The sequence below is a fragment of the Peromyscus leucopus genome, unplaced genomic scaffold (assembly GCF_004664715.2).
Source record: "Peromyscus leucopus breed LL Stock unplaced genomic scaffold, UCI_PerLeu_2.1 scaffold_964, whole genome shotgun sequence".
Taxonomy (NCBI): domain Eukaryota; kingdom Metazoa; phylum Chordata; class Mammalia; order Rodentia; family Cricetidae; genus Peromyscus; species Peromyscus leucopus.
In genome coordinates this window covers 2532-8431 of record NW_023505909.1, presented here as the reverse complement: position 1 = coordinate 8431, position 5900 = coordinate 2532, and the positions used below count along the sequence as shown (strand labels likewise).

At 46.4% G+C, this 5900-nt stretch overlaps 1 non-coding gene across 1 annotated transcript; it reads right to left on the bottom strand.

Annotated features, from left to right (window-relative positions):
• Nucleotides 1-3494: 3494 nt before the first annotated feature.
• LOC114682840 lies at nucleotides 3495-3685 on the bottom strand. The gene has a single exon (XR_003733093.1). It is a non-coding gene; the product is annotated as a U2 spliceosomal RNA (small nuclear RNA).
• Nucleotides 3686-5900: the final 2215 nt, after the last annotated feature.

Genomic DNA, 5900 nt, shown 5'->3' with positions numbered 1-5900 from the left:
CTCAGGGTGCCTTTTGTTGACAGTGACACACACACACCAGCATGTGACCCTATCCAGCTTCCAAGCACACCTCTCTGGCCCAAGCTCCTCGCAGCCCAAGGTCTCCTGTGAGGCCCTAGAGAACAAGGTGTTTTGTGTCAGGTGCCCTCCTCTCCCTCATCAACTATTCTCCAGCCACATCTGGCTAATGGGTCTCTTTCCTCTTGAGAAGGTAGATGTTCTTGGCCACCCTAGCCTTCTGGAACCCTGGTTCCGCAACATCATCACCCTCCCGGAAATATGCTAGTTTGAACTATGCAAAACTGTCCAAGCTTCAGGGAGCGATGGCAGATGGGCCTGGAAGGTAAGGGGTTCCATGTAAGGCAGACCTGAGCAGAGCTGGATTCTGCTCACCACTCCTTTCTTTCTGGAAACTTGACCTCCTTGAGGTTAACTCTAAGACATGCTCCTTGGGGATGGGGGCAGGGGTAGGGCTGGGGAGGGTGCTGGTCATAGGACCTACCCCAGGTTGTAGGTTTATGCCCCCTGAGTATATTCTGTATTTTTGGTTGTGAGCATTGCCTTTAACGGCTGAGCCATCTCTCCAGCCCTCCTGCATATGTTCTTAATTTTCTCTGCTGAGTAGTACTCCATTGTGTATATGTACCACATTTTCTTTATCCATTCTTCAGTTGACGGGCATCTAGGTTGTTTCTAGTTTCTGGCTATTACGAATAGTGCTGCTATGAACATAGTTGAGCATGTATCTTTGTGGTATGACTGAGCATTCATTCCTTGGGTATATGCCCAAGAGTGGTTTACTGGTGTCTCTACATGTTGCTTCTCCTGATAGTGACTGACAGCGGCTGGCAGCGTCTCCTGACTCAGCCTTCCACTTCCCACAATTCTCCTTGTCTGTTTATCCCACCTATACTTCCTGCCTGGCTACTGGCCAATCAGCGTTTTATTTATCAACCTATAAGAGCAACACATTCACAGCATCACTCCACCTGTAACTCCAGCTCCAGAGGGATCTGACTCCTCTGGCCTCCAAGAAGAACTGCTCTCCTGTACGTGTCCCACCCCCAACAAACACAATTAAAAAACCAAAGAAAGGGCTGGAGAAATGGCTCAGAGGTTAAGAACACCGACTCTTCAGATGTCTGAGTTCAATCCCAGCAACCACATGTGCTCACACCATCTGTAATAGATCTGGCGCCCTCTTCTGTATACATAATAAATAAATAAAAAAAAAAAAAAAAAAAAAAAAAAAAAAAAAAAACAAAGAAAAACAATTGGGATCAGATTAACCATCTGTGAACGAGGATATGACCAACTGTCACCTCCCTGAGAAGGTGACAATCTCAATATCATCTGTCACCAAAAGTCTGAGAGATGTCTGCTGTCTGTAACAAGAGAAAGTTCCGTCACTGGTAAGTCGTTCCACCTCGGAAACAGGAAGGAGAGTGTGACTGAGAGTAAAGGGAATTCTCAGAGCAGAGCTGTGTGGCGCCGGCCCCCCCCTTCACCCCCTGAGAGATGGCATTTTGGGGAGTTGACTGAAGTAGGCAGAACCCAGAGGAGGAACGTTCAGGAGGGAGCCATTTTATGAAGCACCATTTGTCTCTAAAAGCAAAATTTACTTCTATAAAAGGAAACAGGAGGCAGGAGGGGAAGCTTCCATGGCCTGGACCATGCATGCTGCAAACCCTGCCCCTTGTAAGTGTCCCGTAGCGTAAAATCCTTCCAGGGTTGATATTAACACTCAAAGGAGACCAGAAGGCCCTCACCCTAGACTTGCAGCTTTGACAAACACGAACCCTGGTTGGATTCCTTTCTATTCAAAGAACTAGAAGATTCACAGCGGGTAAATTGTGAATGTGGGCTGGGCAGTGGTGGTGCACACCTTTAATCCCAGCACTGGGGAGGCAGAGCCAGGTGGATCTCTCTGAGATCAAGGCCAGCCTGGTCTACAGAGTGAGGTCTGGCTGTCCAAGTATTTAAAGACTGTCAGACCAATAACCCGATTTTTGTTGTGTTGTTTTAGTTTTTAAGCCGTGATTTCACTCTGTAATCCAAACCGGCCTAGAATTCACTGAGCAGACTTGAACTTTGGGCAATAGTTCTACCTCAGTCTCTCAAAATTCGAAGATTACAGTCCAAGCCACTATGACCAGCTGAATAAACTGTTAATTAGATATACTCTTTCCTCATAGCCTGGGGGGAAGGAATCCATTTAACTGGATAACATTTAAATGTGTTTCTAGCTATTTTTGTATATGACAAAGTAAAATATCAAAGACAGCTGAATTTAATTAATTTAATTCTTCAGGATCAAATGTCTGTTTACTAAGGGAGCTGGTGACCATATTAGCGATTTACAGAGACATATTCAATATAAAGTGATTTGCAGTTTTGTTTCTGGAAAACTTGTATTTCGTGCAGTGATCTGGTCCTGAGTGGCAGTTCCTAGGGACAGCAGCTGCTACTCAGGGCGAAGGGACAAGGTACTACTACCCTACTTCCTATTGAACCATTCTCTGTCACCGCATGTATTAATTGGTTTAGTTATTATGGTGGTGTTTTTGGTTTTTTCTTTTTGTCCTGTTCCAGAGCAGTGGATAATCTTCAGACCTCCACAGGCACCAGACATGCACATGGCTCACAGCAACACAAATAAATAAAATGAAATTTTAAAAATTCATTTTTAGGGATTAAAATTCACATGCATTGGTGTTCTTCCTGCATGTATGTCTGTGTGAGGGTGTCATATCCCCTGGAGTTACAGACATTGTGAGCCACTACATGGGTGCTGGGAATTGAACCAGGTCCTCTGAAGGAGCAGTGTGCTTAACTGCTCAGCCATCTCTAGCCCCTCGTTTGTTTTTCAAATGCAAAGTAGCCCTGGCTGTCCTATAACTCAGACATCAACCTGCACCTGTCCCCAAATGCTGAGATTAAAGGTGTAAACCACCGCCACCGCTCAAAGTTAAACATTTAAAATAACTTAAGCCGGGCAGTAGTGTCCAAAAGGTTTTAGTCCCAACCCTCAGGAGGCAGAAGCAGGCAGTTCTGGCCTACAAAGTGTGTTCCAGGAAAGTCAGGGATATACAGAGAAAGCCCTGGCTCGAAAAACAAAATAATAAAATATAAAATAAATATACTTATGTATATTTAATCCTATTGCTATATTTCCATTAAAAATATGGTTCAGGAAACAAAGACAGGCAGACCTCTGAGTTCCAGTACCAACAGGAATAACACCAGGAAACCGAAGGAGGACCCAAAGGAGAGCATGGTAACACACGCCTTTAATTCAAGTAGTTGGGAGGCACATCTTTGAGTTTAAAGCCAGTCTACACCTCATAATTTCACAACAAACAATATGTTTGGAAACAGAGGTTAAAGGTTCTGAAAGCAACACAAAAAGGAGAAATACACATGAAGTCTAAACAGAAGCTAATAGGTGAAGCTTGCACAAGAGCTTTCCTTTAAACCAGGTGAGAGGTCCCCCGAGGGGGTGCACCGTTCCTGGAGGTACTGCAATACCAGGTCGATGCGTGGAGTGGACGGAGCAAGCTCCTATTCCAACTCCTACTTCCAAAAATCCATTTAATATATTGTCCTCGGATAGAGGACGTATCAGATATTAAACTGATAAGAACAGATACTACACTTGATCTTAGCCAAAAGGCCGAGAAGCGATGCTCAGCACACCGCCCGGAACCATGCCTTACTCTCATCGTCCCCCTTGAACTCGTGGTGAGCTTCCAGCGTGCCTCTGTCTCCCTTCTGTGCCCCCACCTCTCCCATCATCACCAATGGACTCTGCGACAAATTTCTCATGCCCCGCAGGTTTCACAAGAAACTTCGCGTGCGTGAGAGACCCTCGCATTTCTCCCCAACGGGATCATGGTCTCCGACGAGATTTGCATACTCCGCCCCGCCGCGGAGGGGCGTGGCCGCCGCGAGCCGACTCCACCCCGGAGCTGTCCAAGGACCGGTAGGAGAGGCTGGGGACTTCCTCTTACATTGCAAGTGAAGGACGGGAGGGAGCTCTTGGAGGCCGGCGGTCCGCTCTTTGTCCAAGACAACACGATGACGTACAACACACACAAGAAAAGCCCAGACTTTAGTATACTTAGTTCATGAAGTAGCTAATTAGTTTATAAACAAGATTTCTCAACATAGCCCTGCCTGGCTTCAAATTTGTGATTTCTGCCTCGGTTTCCCAGGTCCTGGGATTGTAGGTGTGGCATCTAAAAGCTCTTCATATGTTGAGAAGCACATTTCCCGTGGTGTGGCTTGGATTCTTCTTTCCTTCCTTCCTTCCTTCCTTCCTTCCTTCCTTCCTTCACTCCTTCCTTCCTTCCTTCATTTCTTTCCCCTTTTTCTGAGGTAAGGTGTTCTGGGACTCAATATATAGTCCATGTTATGGGGTAGTCACCAGATGAGACTGCTCAGACAAGGGTTTAAGCCAATGGAAAGTCTGTGTTAAGCTGGCCAGCAGCTACACTGCCTGTTTGGGATCCCAGTGTACCCCTGAACCTTTCTCAGGGTGAGCTTTTAAGCACAAAAACCATACCCTGGGTTGACACACTTCAGCTAACAAGAAGTTAGCCAGAAGCAGATCTACAAAAGCCAAAAATCAAGATAATACATTTAGAGACATTGCCAGAACTGTGGACTTTGATGGAGCAGGCCTTTGTTTTAGTTCAGGCAGGTGGTGTTGTCTACATGCTGAGTGTTACATCCTGAATGGTACTGCCATCATGGAGTCAGTTCTGCTAAGGTCTGGAAGCCTACTAGGGTCTAGTGCCCAGTTACAGTCTATACTGGCTTTGAACTTGAAATCCTCCTGCCTCAGCATCCTGAGTGCTGGAATTACGAGTTTGGGCCACCACTCCCAGATTTTGTTATTTTTTGTTTTTTTTCCAGACAAGGTTTCTCTGTGTAGCCTTGGCTATTCTGGAACTCAGAGACCCACCTGCCTCCAAGTATGGAGATTAAAGAATTGTGCCACCATGTCCAGCGCTGGATTTTTTTTTTTTTTTTCCCGAGACAGGGTTTCTTTGTGTAGCTTCTCGCCTTTCGTGGAACTCACTTGGTAGCCCAGGCTGGCCTCGACCTCACAGAGATCTGCCTGCCTCTGCCTCCCAAAGCTGGGATTAAAGGTGTGGGCCACCACTGCCCGGCTCTGGATTTATTTTTTTTTTTTTTTTTTTTTTTTTTTTTTTTTTTTTTTTTCGAGACAGGGTTTCTCTGCGTAGCTTTGCGCCTTTCCTGAACTCACTTGGTAGCCAGGCTGCTCGAACTCACAGAGATCGGCCTGCTCTGCCTCCCAAGTGCTGGGATTAAAGGCGTGGGCCACCACCGCCCGGCTTGGATTTATTTTTTTAAAAGGTGGGGTTTTTTGTTTTGTGTTTGTTTGTTTGTGTTTGGATGGTTGTGAGCCACCATGTGGTTACTAGGAATTGAACTCAGGACCTTTGGAAGAGCAGTCAGTGCCCTTAACCACTGAGCCATCTCTCCAGCCCAAAGGTCACAGATAACACTAGCTGTCAGACCCACATGATTCCTTGGTCTTCTGGACCTTGGGATGGGCTCCAAATTTCAAGAGGGATGAAAAGCTTCCTAGTTCTAGTTCAGGGGTGGTTTTCCTAAGTGGTGCTGTATCAAACAAGGATGCAGTGAGGGAGCAGCAGCTGGACTTGAGAAGCCTCAAGAGCCTCAAGTCAGGGCACTGTGAGAACCCACAGGGGCTTCCTAGTGAGAACTTACTCAGGGTCAGAGAATCTGAGCTTGCCTTACCCAGCAGGGCTGCAAATCGAGATGATTTGACCGTGGGTGTGGTTACCAGGTGTTTGGAAGGGTCTACACTTGGCTGTACAGTGTGCTTTGATCTTGCGAGGGGGAGGTCT